This window comes from Paramisgurnus dabryanus, chromosome 10, assembly GCF_030506205.2.
Source record: "Paramisgurnus dabryanus chromosome 10, PD_genome_1.1, whole genome shotgun sequence".
In the NCBI taxonomy this organism is placed as follows: Eukaryota; Metazoa; Chordata; class Actinopteri; order Cypriniformes; family Cobitidae; genus Paramisgurnus; species Paramisgurnus dabryanus.
The window spans coordinates 9,590,664-9,608,674 of NC_133346.1; the positions used below are offsets into that span (position 1 = coordinate 9,590,664).

The 18,011-nt window shown below is 39.0% G+C and overlaps 1 protein-coding gene and 1 long non-coding RNA gene across 3 annotated transcripts in view; one reads left to right on the forward strand and one right to left on the reverse strand.

The window, feature by feature from the left end:
- ppm1e (protein phosphatase, Mg2+/Mn2+ dependent, 1E) overlaps window positions 1–18,011 on the reverse strand; it is a 52,173-nt gene that overhangs the window by 20,264 nt on the left and 13,898 nt on the right. The window lies entirely within an intron of this gene.
- On the forward strand, window positions 856–2,449 carry LOC135741105 (uncharacterized). Of its 2 annotated transcripts, XR_010529342.2 has the most exons (3): window positions 886–1,153; window positions 1,614–2,370; window positions 2,408–2,449. It is a non-coding gene; the product is annotated as an uncharacterized lncRNA (long non-coding RNA). The 2 variants fall into 2 exon arrangements; XR_010529336.1 differs by having other exon boundaries at window positions 856–1,153; window positions 1,614–2,449.

Genomic DNA, 18,011 nt, shown 5'->3' on the forward strand with positions numbered 1-18,011 from the left:
TTTGTGTGTGTGTTTGTGGGATGACTCAAGAGTTATTAATAGCACAGTGCAGGATTAACATCAACTAAATCTGCTACGTGTCCATTACTCTTTCTCTTTCTCTCACACACACCCACCCACTCTTTCTCCTACACACACTCCTACAAACACACACACACTCTCTCTCTGTACTGGGTCAAGGACCTAAATGAAACCCCACTTCTCCCATCATTCCTCTCTTGTTCCGTTTAGCGTTTCGGAGTCACGCTTTCGGACGAGAAGGGAGGGAGAGATAGAGAGCGATGCCGTCATCACACCCACGCATCTCGCTTACCCACACTTTTCATACTCTCCGCTTTTGACCTGCCTGCTTACGTTGCGCAGGTTGAAAAGCTTTGCATACCTTTACTGACAAAGCGAGCGAGAGCGAATACAGTGAAAGAGAGGGAGAAAGCATGACATGAGAAGACAAAGAGGAGAAAATGAGTGTTAGTGGAAAATGCTGCTTTGTGATGTCACAGGAAGTCTGTTATCGCAGGTAACAGATTGGCCTAGAAGTGAGGTACGCAGCTGAACTGGATAGTGTACAATAGGACTTATCTCTTCAAAGCTGTTTGTAATGAGAAGCTACTCTTTAGATTGATGTATGCTACAGTGTTTTATCCAACATCATCTTCTTGGAGTGCATCTCATTAAAAATAATACAATTATGGCCATGCCATTTTGGCAGCAATAATAAGTGGGTAGAGAAGTTGTAAAAAGTCTTACAGCAAACCCATCAAAAGGCATTCAATTTAATGTAGATTTGGTTTTCCATACAAAACAACTTTAGGGTGTGGCCATGTGGTTGCCAAGGTGTTCTGGGTTGTTGCTAGGTTAAAAGTCCCTCCAGAAAAACGTGATTATTATTCACCTTATTTTTCACGACAACAAGGGCGGCGCCATTTCGCTCATTTTGTCAACGTTCTTCCGGCCGCAAAGACGATGAGCAGCTGAGGCAGTGACTGAAGGCGACGTGTTAAGCTTAAAAAGCTCACTCGAGCGCCTTTATGTTTCTTTCTTACCAATTTTAAGCCAACTGAGGAACACCCTTATCGCAAGTAATTAATGGTTCGACTACGATGTTCCGGTAACTTTAAACCACGCCTGGTGTTGAAAAGGTGGCCAGTTTCAGGTAAGCTATCTTAGCTAACTTTGTGCTCGTTCGCCTAAAGTTAGATTTGTGATGTCCGTTCTACAAATACACTTAAGATCAGTAATGTTAGTTTATAAAATGCAACTATTTGAATAGTTTTAATTGTCCACCTATATTTTTATATTTACGATATACAACGAGATATTATAGTACATTACATTCTTACAGTAGCCCACGTGATTCCTACAAGTTACTGAGATTTCAGATGCTAGAATGTCAGTTCATTTCTCATTCAGATATTGATAATGACATATTAAACAACGTATTATTTAACACTGAAGTTAAAGGTTGTGTGTATAATGTTTCTGTCTCTTTTTAATGCATCTCTCTTACACACTGTTCTGTTTAAGTATGGGTGCCATTTATATATAAATTCTCATGATGCAAGTTTATTTTAAATACTAACATAAAAATGTTTATGGTTATATTGTTTTCACAGATGCATTGATGTTTAGTGATGCAGTGGACAACTGTGAGGATGATACAATCAACATGTTCCTAAACTGTGATGCAGAAACACAATGGGAGCATCTATCCGTCTCTGACCACAACTACACTTTAAAATCACAACTCAACCTGAAGCAACCTACATCTGATATGGGAAAACAATGGTGCAGTTTCACTGACAGGGCTTATCCTGGTACCAGGCTAAAATGCATATTTGAGCTACAATAATTTAAAAACACCTTTTACTGACATACCTCAACATATATTAGTGCCATTGTTTTGTCACAAGATGCGCACCAGTCTTGTTTTTTTGTAGGATTTGTTTGTAAAAACTAAAATGTCCTAATATAATTAAGGCCTAGTCCTGTAAACCCTGTCTGAGAAACTGCTTCTGCTTCATGTGTTGAGCTGGCACAAATGTACATATCTCTGCTGAGAAACAACCATCTTTGTCAGCTTTACACAGGGTTGATATTGCATCCATTACACAGTCGCCAAGCACTTTACCAGTACATACACCAACAGCTTCCAGATATACGCTTGGGATCAGCTCCTGATGACTCCTTAATTTATTGCAGGGTGGTCTTGCTTTACCGGTTGTAAAGTTACATTAAACCTTCATATGTGATCAGATGTCATGCAGTGATATTAAACATTTACAGTGTGATCAGATGTTGTGCATTTATATTAAACATTTACAATGTGATCAGATGTTGTGCATTTATATTAAATCTTTACAATGTGATCATGTTGTGCATTTATATTAAATCTTTACAATGTGATCAGCTGTTACCTGTCATGCAGTTATATTAAACATTTACAATGTGATCAGATGTTGTGCATTTATATTAAACCTTTACAATGTGATCAGATGTTGTGCATTTATATTAAATCTTTACAATGTGATCAGATGTTGTGCATTTATATTAAATCTTTACAATGTGATCATGTTGTGCATTTATATTAAATCTTTACAATGTTATCAGATGTTACCTGTCATGCAGTTATATTAAACATTTACTATGTGATCAGATGTATCCTGCCATGCAGTTATATAAACCTTTACAGTGTGATCAGTTATTATCTGTAAGGAATTTCTTAAACCATATGTGAGCTTTAGAGATTCCACTTAAAAGGATTTTAGTCTCATGATTTGAAGGAATAAGTGTTGGCAAGTTTGCAAATGAATTCTATCATGGTACCACATAAAAACGAAATAGTTATTGGACTGGCTAAGGTGCACATTTGCTATAAAAAAGACGAAATCACTGTGTAAATATTGGTAGACATACTTTTAATAATTTTCAATGCTGCTCCATCAACTCCTGACAGGATGAGGTAATTAAATATGCCAGGTTACTTGTCGCGGCCGCTTCATATCGTCTAACCACGAGACGATTGATGGGACAATATAAGACTATCCAATCGTCGTATGAAGTTTTAACCGTGCTCCTAATTTAAAACATTTACAGCAGTAGCGATATTTGTCATTTCACTAAAGTTATAGTGAACTACAAACAATCTTCTAACCACCAAACTAACCACCGAATGCACTGTGCCATATTAGCAGCGGAAGTCCGTTGACAAAATGCGGAAGAGCGAAGAATTAAAAAGGGGCGTGGCGGAATAAGGTGAATATCACATGATTTAACGCATAATCAGCCAAAGTCTGCATTTTTAAGCAGGGGATGCATTTTTTCAACTACGGCGCACTTTCGCAGCATAAATTGCAGATTTCCGTGCGCAAAATATGCGGGGAAGTTGAAAAATGGTGATTTACGTCACACAAGTGCAGCATAGTCCCCTGTTGCCATGGGAACGTTATGAAGTGACGTGATTATGTGACGGGAACATCATTGAAAAGCTGCAAAAGCTGAAAACAGTTTTTGCAAGTTCCTGCAGTTTTTGCAAGTTCCCGCAGTTTTTGCATGTTCCCGCAGTTTTTGCATGTTCCCGCAGTTTTTGCAAGTTCCCGCAGTTTTTGCAAGTTCCTGCAGTTTTTGCAAGTTCCCGCAGTTTTTGCATGTTCCCGCAGTTTTTGCATGTTCCCGCAGTTTTTGCAAGTTCCCGCAGTTTTTGCAAGTTCCTGCAGTTTTTGCAAGTTCCCGCAGTTTTTGCAAGTTCCTGCAGTTTTTGCAAGTTCCCGCAGTTTTTGCATGTTCCCGCAGTTTTTGCATGTTCCCGCAGTTTTTGCAAGTTCCCGCAATTTTTGCATGTCCCCGCAGTTTTTGCATGTTCCCGCAGTTTTTGCATGTTCCCGCAGTTTTTGCATGTTCCCGCAGTTTTTGCATGTTCCCGCAGTTTTTGCAAGTTCCCGCAATTTTTGCATGTTCCCGCAGTTTTTGCATGTTCCCGCAGTTTTTGCAAGTTCCCTCAGTTTTTGCATGTTCCCGCAGTTTTTGCATGTTCCCGCAGTTTTTGCATGTTCCCGCAGTTTTTGCATGTTCCCGCAGTTTTTGCATGTTCCCGCAGTTTTTGCAAGTTCCCGCAATTTTTGCATGTCCCCGCAGTTTTTGCATGTCCCCGCAGTTTTTGCATGTTCCCGCAGTTTTTGCATGTTCCCGCAGTTTTTGCATGTTCCCGCAGTTTTTGCAAGTTCCCGCAATTTTTGCATGTTCCCGCAGTTTTTGCATGTTCCCGCAGTTTTTGCAAGTTCCCTCAGTTTTTGCATGTTCCCGCAGTTTTTGCATGTTCCCGCAGTTTTTGCATGTTCCCGCAGTTTTTGCAAGTTCCCTCAGTTTTTGCATGTTCCCGCAGTTTTTGCATGTTCCCGCAGTTTTTGCAAGTTCCCGCAGTTTTTGCAAGTTCCTGCAGTTTTTGCAAGTTCCCGCAGTTTTTGCAAGTTCCTGCAGTTTTTGCAAGTTCCCGCAGTTTTTGCATGTTCCCGCAGTTTTTGCATGTTCCCGCAGTTTTTGCAAGTTCCCGCAATTTTTGCATGTCCCCGCAGTTTTTGCATGTTCCCGCAGTTTTTGCATGTTCCCGCAGTTTTTGCATGTTCCCGCAGTTTTTGCATGTTCCCGCAGTTTTTGCAAGTTCCCGCAATTTTTGCATGTTCCCGCAGTTTTTGCATGTTCCCGCAGTTTTTGCAAGTTCCCTCAGTTTTTGCATGTTCCCGCAGTTTTTGCATGTTCCCGCAGTTTTTGCATGTTCCCGCAGTTTTTGCATGTTCCCGCAGTTTTTGCATGTTCCCGCAGTTTTTGCAAGTTCCCGCAATTTTTGCATGTCCCCGCAGTTTTTGCATGTCCCCGCAGTTTTTGCATGTTCCCGCAGTTTTTGCATGTTCCCGCAGTTTTTGCATGTTCCCGCAGTTTTTGCAAGTTCCCGCAATTTTTGCATGTTCCCGCAGTTTTTGCATGTTCCCGCAGTTTTTGCAAGTTCCCTCAGTTTTTGCATGTTCCCGCAGTTTTTGCATGTTCCCGCAGTTTTTGCAAGTTCCCGCAATTTTTGCAAGTACCTGCTATTTCATCAAATAAATTTGCATAAATATCCTGCATATTCCATCGCATTTTTTAAGAAAATGTGCCGCAAGATCAAGGATTTTTGTCCGCAACAATCACAAAAAAACTCTGGAACTCTCATTTTTCTGGAAGGAGTGGCTTAAAGGGATACTCCAGCCAAATATCAAAACTACCCCATGATGTACTCAAGCAAACCAAAATATATACGTCCATCGTCTTTCAGACGAACACATTTGGAGTTATTTTTCCAAGCTTTTAATGGGAAACAACCGGTATCAGGGAACAACTTCGGATTTGAAGCCCAAAAAAGTGCATTCATCCTTCACAGAAGTAATCCACACGGATCCAAGGAGTTATTCAAAGTTTTTTTGTGGCTAATCGATGCGATATTGTAGGGAAAATATCCAGATTTCAAACTATATAAGCTATCATACCTATTTTTTGTTAATGACGCTATCTTGGACCCACGCGATTCAATGCGCAACGTACCCACGTACCCAAGATGGCGCCGTTACCGGAAGTGCACTATATCTGAAAACACTTTGGAGAAGAGAGTCGGGCCAACTACCAAAACACACTTGTAGCCAATCAGCACCAAGGGGCGTGTCTACTAACCGACATCGTTGCCTGGGTTGCGTATGTGTGGGGCGGGTCTATCAACAGAAGGTCCCGATTCTATTGGGGTAGGGGTGTGTTTGTTTAGGTGATTTCAAATGTCAATATTGGCTTTCAGAAATCATGCACCCCGCCTTTAACCAACTGAAAAATAATGACCTCTGTAAAGGAAAAATCATTTTAATACACAAATCTGACCACTGTTGTTCATAAAGTAGCAACTTTTCTATGAGCTCTCTCCATGAGAAGTGTTAACTGGATCACATGCTGAAACAGATTGGAGTTCATGTGTAAGAATCTAGGCCATTAGCCCTCCAAACTGTCCACAGACATGGTCACAAGGCCATCTGGGCACCTTCTCCCTCCCTGGCAATGCTGCTTCGTGTCCAAGCTCCCAGTGGGGCAAAATCACAGCGGTCTGCAACCCTGGGTGGGACCGCTGCCAATGGAGGCTCTAGGGCTGGATCTGACATACTGTAATACCTACATATACAGCCATGTGTGATGCATACTGCCAATTTCTAAATCGTGAAGGAATATTCTGGATAGTGGACATGCAGACGCGTAAGAGCAACGACTTGATAGATGTGCAGAAATGTCAAACACAAGGAGGATTAGAGAGCTAGAGACACCAGCTGACCAAAGCTTAATGGTGCTGCTGTCAGGACAGTGGTGATGAAATGCATCTCATACATCATTCTTACTGGGCTGTAATACTTCATGAAAAAAATGAAAATTGCATTGACTGTGATTGGATTTTATGGTGGATTCGGTGTGCTGGAAAGTAGAAAATCCTAAAAGCAATGTCTAAATGAAGTTGCATAATCGTATCTGCATCACATAGATAAAACCATGAGTATTATCCAAAGCAGGATATTTATCTCATAACGCAGAAATGTCATTTAATACATAGTGGTAATTTTGTGAAAAGGGACAGATTTACTTACAGCTTACACCAGCGCAAACGCCTCTTTTGCCATTAAAAAATACTTTAGTGGATTTAGTGAAGGCACGCAGTGAAAGATTAGCACTGAAAAGGCGTAGACACAGTTGTTTTTGCGACTGACCCCATTGCATATGCATTTATAGGAGTTTCCCTTTTTAGAAGCCAAATTGATGAGTACAGTATTTAAACGAATCACACAATGCGAATTACCAAGGTTTGCGCTCGTATTTGTGCACTTTATTGGTATTTGCACCATTATTTAATGCCTAAAAAAGCATGTCTTCAACCCTACACTAACTTGTCCTGCTTTTGGTAGATTGCATTGGTTGTTATGAAACTTTTTCGCCTGTGTTCGCCTGTGCACCGTGTCAGTAAATCACCCGCAGAAATTTTCGCTCTCATCTGCGCTTTTTTGAAATTGCAATCTCAAGCTAACTTCCCCTTATTGGTAATTCTGGCACCTAAATTAAAGAATTATAGTTAAGTTTTACGAATACACGAGGGTCTACGTACAGTGCTAGTGATGCAAATTTCTTAATCAGAATAGTACGCAAATAGTAAGCAAATTTTTGTAACCACGCATGCGCCTATAGGAGAATGTAGTATGTAGTTCAGGAGATGCATTGCATTTGGTCGCAATATGCACGGGTTGAACGTCTGTGTACATGTACGATAAACACATACGTCAAATAAACTATGCCTTGCAAGGTTCGAGTACACATAAAAAACTATACTGCAGGCTTTAGTCTCCTGATTCTTAGATGTTTAAAGCTTTTAGTTATCGCAAATGTGTCTCCTCTAGAGTCTCTTCATATATATTGCAATGATCCTGATTTCTCAAGGTGCTTGGATTGCTCAGAAATTTCAATATGAACTCATGCATTTCTTATGAAGTTCTACCAAGAGCAAATGATCAATCTATCAAGCTTATGCATAAGTCTAGACATTTCACATTTAATTTTAAATAAATTAATTTTTAAGACTTTTAACTATTTCTCCAAGGAAATAAAAAATCTTAGAGAAAGCTGACACTTGAATGACACACAACTGAGAACTCCACAAAGTCATCTGAGCTATGAACAAGCAACGTACATCTGAGCAATAAATTAAAACTACTCTTGGTTGTTCTCAGTTACACCGATTATATGATGCCATAATGTAGTTGAAATGATACTGAGGTCAATATAATCATGCTGTAACAATATTTCACAGCCATAAACCAAAGCAAAACATAGTCATTTAGCCAATTGCCATTGTGATTTATAACACCACATTCTGGGTCCAATCTGTTGCTGGGTGCTGCTAGGCAGAGGGCGTAATGAAGACGGTCTCAAAATATGTGCTGGATCAAAAGATATCTGTTATATACTGATCAGGAGGAACAATTTAATGAGATCTGATCATGCATGTCTGATTTTCATCTATTTGAGCTACTACTTAACATACAGCTCTTAATCAGATCATTTAGTTTTGCCCAGACAGCGAGAAGAGACATCACATGATGTTCCTTAACATAGACTGGAATATTTGTTTTCACTCCCTCAATGTATTTGCCAAACAAATGTTTTTTCGGATTATGGAAAGCAGAGTTTAGGTTGGGGGAGAACATACCTGCCAGTTTCACTTGGTCAATGCCTTTTTGATATTTCTAATTGATTGATTAGTAAAAACAGCTGAACGTTTTTTTTATAATACAATTGAAAAAAAAAATGTACAGGATTGTTTTGTATTTTTTGTCATTCTAAGTGTCATTAAATCGTAATAAGTCTGAAATGTTCAAATTGCAGCGTATGTACTGTATGACACAACAATTTATACCTTTTACCATTTTTCAATTAATATACTATTATATGTTTTATTAATCTATTCCAAGCATTTGCGTTAATGTTGATCAAAAGGTTTGAATATATTTTGAAGACAAATCCTTAATTATTTGAACAGGGCAGACACATGAGGTCCCATCTGTCCCAGACTAAAGATTGCTATTGTGAAACAATTGTGCGATTTCTGTGATCGTGGCTCTTCATCTGTGGTCCTATGTCGTACAGTGAGAGAGGTTCAAAGACGGCCGTTTTACCGGTTTTGCGTCCAAAGATAGCTTAAGATAGTTTTCTGACAGTGTCAAAAACTCAGCATGATAAACGCAGTGTGTTTACCACTAGCGGATGCTGGTGACATTGTGCTAAGGTGTGACGCAGCCGTCGAAGCCTCCATGTCATCTTCATACAGTTTACATGCTTGTCGTACCCAAGTTTAAACGATCCATGTGTCGCACAGTGTGATAATCTTAGGGGTGAAAAAATCCAGCAGTGTATTCTGGGCTTTATGCCTGTGGGCATCTGAAAATCTGAAGGGTAAATAAGGTGAGCAATGTGGGCTATAAAATAAAGTCTATTTGAGAGCACATGACCTAGTTGAGGATGGTAATTTAGGCTTTAGTGACATTGACGCAGAGTCCTACGGTACATTCTGACCAACTGTTATCTTATTTTATAAAGCTTTTTACATTTATATTCCACTGTATCTAGTTTCCCATATCTATTGAAAAAAGTTTTGACCTGCCCCTTTTTCTAAAATTGCTGGGTTGTTCACCCAAATATGGACATTTTGTAGGGTATCTCCGTCAAAAAATGAGCTAATGATATAAACCTAATGCTCTCGGCATGTATACGTTCATCAAATACTTTCAAAAATCACTTGTTTCAGGCCATTCATAAATACTGGTTTGATCGCACAATCCATAAAATACTCATTTATAATGCACTAAGAGGGTTTTGTATCTGAGCTCTTCATATATAAATGTATAATGTACTATTATACAGGCATCTATTTTAAATGGCTTCACATTTTATAGATAGCTGTAAAGGTCTCTCAAGAGCTTCTCTGTGTCCTTCAAATATTTGTCCAGAATAAGCTCATGATAACCATTTTTGAGAGACTATACTATTTAATTGCACTTATACACCAGTAAGAGTCACATGCGTGCAGCGCAACACTTCTTGTTCTGTTCAAACCAATCACATTGCCTGTGCCAAGGTTGTCTCCATAGCGATGGTGATGCTCAGTTCTTGAGAGGAGCCATACAAATTTATCAGTGACTCTTGAAAAAACACAAACATCTCCATTACGATCTGCCAATTAATCAACCTTGACTTCGGTACCAAACAGACTCAATGAATGAATCTTATTTTTAGAGAAAAACACCATTACACTGTGAAAAATTTCTGTAGAAATGATTACTGGCAACTAGCTGCCAGTAACTTACTGTATTTTACATTTAACTCATTTATTGGCAACAGTTTGTTCAAAGTTAAATTAACATAAAACATATTTAGTCCTTATCTTGTACAGTGAGTTACTTTCAACCAGCTGCATAATTACAGCAAAAATTTACACTGTATGTATTTGGCACCTTTTTATGCCAAATGAGGTTTACCTGTGCCAGTGGATATAAAAATCTGAACCATATGAAATGCAAAATGAGTATTGTCTCCGAATCATTTACAGCACCCAACTTATTTCAAAGCACAGCCCGTTTATCACTTAAACATTAACCTCTTGCCCCATTGTACAGCATTCAAACCTGGGATTAACACCATAATCCGCAGATTACCATTTGCACTATTTTCAATCTGATGACAAGCAAAGAGTCCTTCTCAGAAAGCAGCCAGGGTTTCCGTCGTGACTTTAATTTCGGAGAGCCATGTGAAGGAATTAACCGGTGACATAAGAGATTATTAATCAGTACGCATCTGCTGATTAAAGTTACACAAAGAGCCATCATGAGAGCAAGGCCATGACTTGCTAAAATGGTGATTAAATGACAAAATAATAATAAAAAAAAGTTTCTGCATATTAACATAAATATTGAATTATTAATAAAAACAACTAACTAAAAACAATTTATACCAAAGCTCCATATATATATATAAATACAATTCGCTTATGTTGGTAAACAAAAACTCATTATCTTAATTCCTGTTGGGTACTTCAAGTGTAACACATATATCTCAAGTGCCATAGACCCATATTACACAAAGGTTCAATTACCGTGTGTATTTTAACCCAAATCAAGTATGCAATTATTTTCTCTCTCAGGACGTACTAATTACACACCGGAGACAATTATTGAGTGCATGCATGTGTTTCCCTGTGGAGTTGACTTAACAGTTTGCGCGCTCTTAAGAAAATTATCCTGGAACATGAAGTTCTCTTTGACCCAACAATGAACGTCAAGAAAATCAATAAAATTAAACCAAACTATTCCGGAGCCTACTTTTAATTTGCTCGATTTCTCTTTTGTCGCATTTGTGGAGATAGAATTCGCCTTTAACATCATGCCGATGTTTGCCTTTGAGTGGGGTGTCCTGGGTTGCCCATTCATCCTATCCTTGCTCTTTCACTAATACACACAAAGACATTGACAGAAAGCGCGTCATTCATGGCGTGCTGATGTGTTTTTCCCAGGTGGAGAAGAGGGGCGCTGACTGGGAGAAACTGCGGTGATGACTGCTGACGCAACTGGAAGAGTAAATCAGTGTGTGTGTGTGTGTGTGTTTGTGTTTAGCATGCATATCACACTGCACAGACCGAGCCTCTGGCACTGATGTCCTTGTAAACCGAGTAGATTGACAAATTGGCTTTACTCTGAAAGGAACACGGTGACATGCTGCAGACCTCTTGTAAATAATCGGAAACAACAACAAAAGAACCCTCAAACAATTCTGATTAATATTCGGTTTCCGTTTTTCAGTACAGGTTTTACTTTGAGGTGAGCCGCCGTAAAACCAGAGCCTGGATTATGTAATCCACCAGCTGGCAAATCTGCGGTTATATGCAGAGAGATCATTTTGGGAAAAACCTGCACAGTCACAATGCATTCATGAGCAAATGATTAAACAGAATAATCTGCTTATTCAAAAGGCTGATGAATACACAGGCGTTGTACTCTGCTAGACACAGATTCAAATAAGACGATGTACAGTAGTGGCCAAAATGATCTGCAACTTTGAGCAATTGACATATTTTATCTTTATTCAAATATTTGAATAAAGATGCATTCAAATGTTTGTATGCATGTTTGGAGTATAAACTGAGACGTTGAGAAGGAGGCTTGGAAGAAATGATACACAAAATGTGGAGCCCAAAAATAATGACTCATATTTTAATGTGTTAATTTAACCTGAGGGGGCACTTAAATACAAATGCCCCCCAAACCATCACTTTTGGCCCCTACTGTAAAGCAAAATATGAGTTTGTGTAGCTCAACTGGAAGAGCTCAATGCTTAGTAATGCAAAGGTAATGGGTTTGATTACAGTTATTATTAAAATGATGTTATTATAAGTGTCTGTGACTGTGAGGCAGACATATTATTTCTTAAATAATACAAACGCATTTAGCTAACATCATGTACTTATTTATGTAATGAATACACAAAAATGAAATAAAAGGGTCAGTGACAAAAACGGTTTGGCAAGATGAGAAATTTAAAAATCTTTTTTTTTAAAGCATGCATCAGGTTTATTTCAATGCACATAGTGTATTTATGTTAATTTTATGCAATAAAAAATTACATTTGCACCATTTTTATGAAAGTTTAGACTGAATGGACATGAAAATGTCAAATGGTGTAACTGCCAATTGCGCCAAAGAATGAGAAATATTAAATATTTTATCCACCTTGATGGCATGTAAGTGCAATCATCAAAAGAAAAAAAATCATTTTAAAATATAATTTTATTAGTTCTAAATGTAAATTTTAATGCGTTTTTGTAATATTTTGTAAAAAACAGCTCTCTTTTTTAAATAATCTTTGACAAATGATATAAAAAATTTTGTAAAAAATCATATTACACTAAACTAGATGATTATATTTTATTCCACATTTTTTATGAATATATTTATATCACCAGTTGACACAGACTGGTTACACCACATTGAGATTTTCTGCAATTATCCCCCAAATATTCTTTCAAAATGAAATAAAACCAGAAATTTAAGACTTGTATTTTAGAGAATGTACGCAAGTGATCTGCAAATTTATTTTGAACTTTGAACCCTTTTATATTTAATTGAACTATACAGACACAAATAATTAACGTCACGTCATTAACCCAAAAGCAGATTATAGGTAGGCAGTTAGACATAGGTTTTCCTATACATTAAGCCCCCCCAAAGCTCCAGCTCCCCATTTCTCAAGCATCAGAATGAGTCACAACATAAACCCCACGGTGGTCCGAATTATTCACTGATGAATCAGATTTAGGAGAGAGAGGATGAGATACATGGTGGACCAACGAGACACTTGACTGTAGCACAGTAGCTAATCGTGGCGCTTTGGGGCGTCTCTGGTCGTCAGCACACCGCTTATTATGACTCAGCCCTCGCGCTGACAACTGAAGGCCACTGCAGAGGCGGACCGGGTACAGCACAAGATATCCGTTTGTCTCTGAAAAACTTTGGTTTGTTCTTGCTTGTCATCATGTTGGAAATGGTGACACCCATCCCATTTACTTTCCTAATAACCAATAATGTTAATAATAATTTTAAAGAGAAAGATGTAAACAGATTCAAGTAAATGCTATAGATGCTGAACGTCACTGTTAAATATCTTTGTGTAATGGATGATACCACAGGAAAAGCTTCCTCACTGGAACATCCATAACGTCTACACTGTAGAACACGCAGGGTAAAAACAATGCAAGTTTGCAATTCAAAACAGTTTACTGCGGTGTTTCAATTGATACCTGAAGTCAGAGGGATGGCAGTAAAGAACTGAGATGGAAAGGCTGAATAAACATGGAGGACACTGGTTAAAGTAAAAAAGAACTAAAACATGTTATTCTAAAGACAACCAAATTTTAAACAATCCACCATTAACTACTCCTTTAAGGTACCAAGCCTACCAACATCCCATTTTGGGAGTCAGTTTCACATACACATATAATCAAGTAAATATTTTTAACCATATATATAAATGTATGCATTCATCAGACACTGTATTGTAAAGCGACTTGTGGTGTATTACATTTGTTTTGTGTGCTCCGTGGGACTCGTACCCATGACTTTGACATTGCCAGCACCATGCTTTACCAAATTACCTCAAGTGGTTTCTTTAGGTCAGTTTTACAACTGCATATAATGTAAAAAATGTAATGAATTTGTTGGTTCTAATGGCAGCCAGCATTTGCTGAGAATTACAGAAACTTGCATGCATGAACAGTAATGAAAGTCCTTGGTACAGACCCTGGTACCAAAAACACACACACAGCGGCACTGTAATACAAAGGCCCAGACTGAAATGGACCTCCTGTTCACATGAAATGAATCTCAAAGAGATGCGGGGGACCGTTTCAGTCTGATAGGGGAGCAGAATGTCTCTCCACAGGGGTACGGGAGTGCTTGGCTTTGTACATGGGGAGCGAAAGTCTGGAAAGTCAATAGCAGGGCCACTGTATTAAATATGTAGATGCTGGTGTCGTCAATAATGCAGATTTTCTCTGTGGTGGCATGAGGTACCGTCATACTACTCCAAACGACACACAGCACGATACTGAACTAAAGTGGGTTTGACGAACCAGAACTGGATCATAGCGTCCACGAAATCCCTATCACGTCCTGACCCAGATGAGAAGTTTTTGAATTTCATCAGAGTTGAGAAAATGGAGTGTAAATGCCTCTAGGTGGTGGTATCCTAAGACTTAAGGATCTTGGCATACAGTGTGCAAATTTGATTGGAACCCAGAACCTGGACACATTACAGTCCTGTCAACCAAAACCTAAGGATGCCAGGCTTTTGCAGGAGGCAAACAGCATAATATATCCGATAATGGGTTTGCCTTGCTTATGTTCAGAAAGCTTTTAGGGACACAAAAATAAGCTTTGAGCCCCCAGAGAGTCATATCAGTCCTAATAACCGAGTCCTTTCAAGCCAGGGGGACTATAACCTGCTCCATCAGTATGGTGCTCTACATTTCCACACCACTTTTTTAATAGACAAATCAGGGGTTGTAACATTCAGTCAAGTGAAGCTAAGGTAGTGCACTTTACAGCGCTCCTAATGTCATGACCCAAAACAATGAAAGCAAAAACTGAAAGCATGTTTTTTTTTGCATCAACACAACAAGCATGGACAAGTGCGGCACATATACAAAAAAAGGTGCCTCCAAAAATGCCTCTGGTGAATAGGACTGTAATTTCAAAACCCCTTCAGGTCAACTCTACTTGAGACTGAACCTACAACCCTTGTAAACACCGCCTAAATTGTTAACCATTACGATTATATATGATGTATCTGTAAGCTGAAGAGCTCCAGATTCAGGAAAGCAGTGGAATGTAGGTCACTTTACTCCTCTGCCTCCTCCACGCAGCCCCAGTTCTGTAGCCCAGGGACTATAGGTAGAGTAATGATCAGGGGAGAGGATACACCAGCACACCATATTGGGTCATTCACTCCAGCTAGTCCACTTTCCCCGTCCTCTACATACAAGGTCACTTTCAGAGGCTGCTTAATGAAACCAGCACACCTTTTCAAGAACGAAAATAAAGTTCAATGAGCAACTCTGTATTGCTTGGCTTAGCATCCTAGAATAACAGCTTAGTCATAATATATTTTTTTTGGAAATAATGTTCACAACAAGTCTAATGCAATAAAATATAAATATCAAATTTGTACACTATATAAAAAACAAAAACTAATTTTAAAGTCCCTGTAAAGTCAATCTTGAAAATTGAGTAAGGACAACATGGGAATGCGGCCATCTCTCTTAACTTTCAATTACAGCTACAACTTGAATGCATGCTCACCATTGTGTTAGGGGTGATGGCCATGCGCGGTGGTTCAAGAGCATCATCAAGCCACTGTTTTAGGCCCTCAGAAATGGTAAAAAAAATGGTTTAAAACATTATCGTATTTTCCAGACTATCAGTCACACTTTTTTCATAGTTTGGTGGGTCCTGGAATTTCTAGTCAGGTGCGACTTATACGTCAAAATTATTTCATCTGAACCAAAAGAAACCATTAAGACCGATTTATAGTCGTGCGTAAGTTCTACGCCGTAGCTACCTCGCAATATCTTTAACAGCACGTTAGTTCTACGCGGACCGCAAACGCTGTGATTGGTCAACCAGAACCCCTCCCGTCAGGTAAAAAACTGCATCATAGGTATTTCCGTTTGCGACGATGAAAACAAAGATGAGCCAAGTTGAGGAGTGATTTAACTCAAACTGCAACAATAGTCGCTGTTTATTTACATCTATCACTGCTGGTCTTCTCAAGTCATACACAACAAGTTGCTGTTTCTTCTTCGTTTGTGGGTTTAACTTGCCAAGCTGCTTCTTCTTTGACGGTCTCGCTGCTACTGTGGTTACACGGTTGGATACTGACTTCCAACGGTCTGTGCGTGTGTTTGCACGTCGATGCGGACAACAATGCAAAAGTATCAATAAAAACCCACGCGGAACCTACGGCGTAGGACCTACGCACAACTATAACGAGCCCTTTAACCACCTACAGCCGCGAGAGTCTGCTCTATGCTGCTCCTGTATTTATGCAATTCAATGGTTTCAGTGATGTGGAATGACTTCGGAAGGTTGGTGAACTTGATTTCGCTTGTCGTGTTAATTTAGTCTATTCAGCCTCCCAGGTATGTTCTGTATGTTATTGTGTATTGTGTACATAACTGTTTATGTTACTTTAACATGTACGGACACCTATTCAGGCTGCTGTTCTGTTCTATTGTTTAGTTGAATAACTTGCCTTTCCAGGTTAAATGTCTGTTCGTCGGCTTGGATTTTGTGAAATAATTTTCTAAATAAACGCAATGTATAGTCCATTTATATATATATGTTTTTCCTCTTCAAAACGCATTTTGACTGATGCGACTGATGCGACTTATACTCCGGAGCGACTTATAGTCCTGAAATACGGTAGTAGCAAATTGCAGAGTTAGATCGTTTAACAGTTTTTGTTTAACCATTTCTGAGTTTAGGATTTTTTAGGCTGGCCCAAAATAATGGCTCGATGACAGCGCATGGCCCCACCCCTAACACAATCACAAGCATCCATTCAGGTTGTCACCAAGCGTGCCGCACAAGCCCTGAAAAGTGAAGCCAAAACGTCTCGATTGCCCCCCAGTGACTGGTCCCAGTATAGGTCATAAACCCCGCCTCCCCATGTTTTTCAATAGACCAACTAAAAAAATTAATTACACTTCAATTATCTTTTTTCCGAAGCTGGTTTCTGTCATTTACTGTAGTTCTTATCACGCTGATGTACATTCAAGTGTTTTTAAAATAGGTTTGTGTTTAGTTAGTTATGTAATTAAATAAAAACAGTGGTGTCACGTCATGATTGACAGCTGTGATATCGTGTGATATGCGCATTCTACGAGAGCAAGGCCAGGGTTTTGATTTCGTGGCTTCACTTCCTGCTCACTACTGCGCATGACTGGTCCCGAAATCGCTACTGCGCAGACTCAAGACCCAAGATGTCAGAGCCATATCGGGACACTGGCGGCTTCACTTTTCACCAATGGAAGAGAGCGAACAGGCGTCGTCCATCTTTTTTTACAGTCTATGGTTGTAACGATACATTAGCAGTTTTCCCACGAGTGGGTGTGGTACACGCCCCCATCGCTTGAGAGTAGAGAATCCTGCCTATTTTTCCAAGATTTTGCTAACATTATTTGTTTTTTTTCTTGCTGTTTTTTCATGATTCAGATTTGGTTGGGTGGATAACAACACATTTTTCTGAATAATTGATCTAGCCAGTTAAAAAAGCTGCAGTTAACAACATACATATTTGACGTTGAGAGTTATAAATACGACACTCAGTAATTCAAGGGCATGCAGGTCTGAACAGAGTCTCCGCATAAACTTCTGGGAAAAAATGCTGCTCAAAACCCATAATAAAGAGTGAGGGAGAGTCAGAGAGATAAACATGGAAAAGAGAGAGGGAGCAAGAGAGAAACTAATTTTGCAGAACCAGATTGAAGACGTCAAGTGTCTGGATTAAGAAAGATTAAATGTGCCTACCGCTGTAGGCATGCTGCTTTATAAAAGTGGCTTTTAAGAAAAGAAACGCAAAAAGATGGCATCACGGCACAAACACTGGCACTCTTTCAACACATTATGAATGAAAAAAAAGCTATACATAAAAATACTTACTAGCAAGCCACAGTAAAAAATTATTTAATTTAAGTAGGGCTGCACGATACTGGAGAAAAAAGCGAAATGTGATAACTTGGTATATGATATGCGATACAATAATGCTTTTAGTTTGTAAAATCAATTTAAATTCTTTAGACAATACCAGCGCTAGACCATAAACTGATCAATACTTTTTTATTTTCTGAATTGTTGTGTTTTATG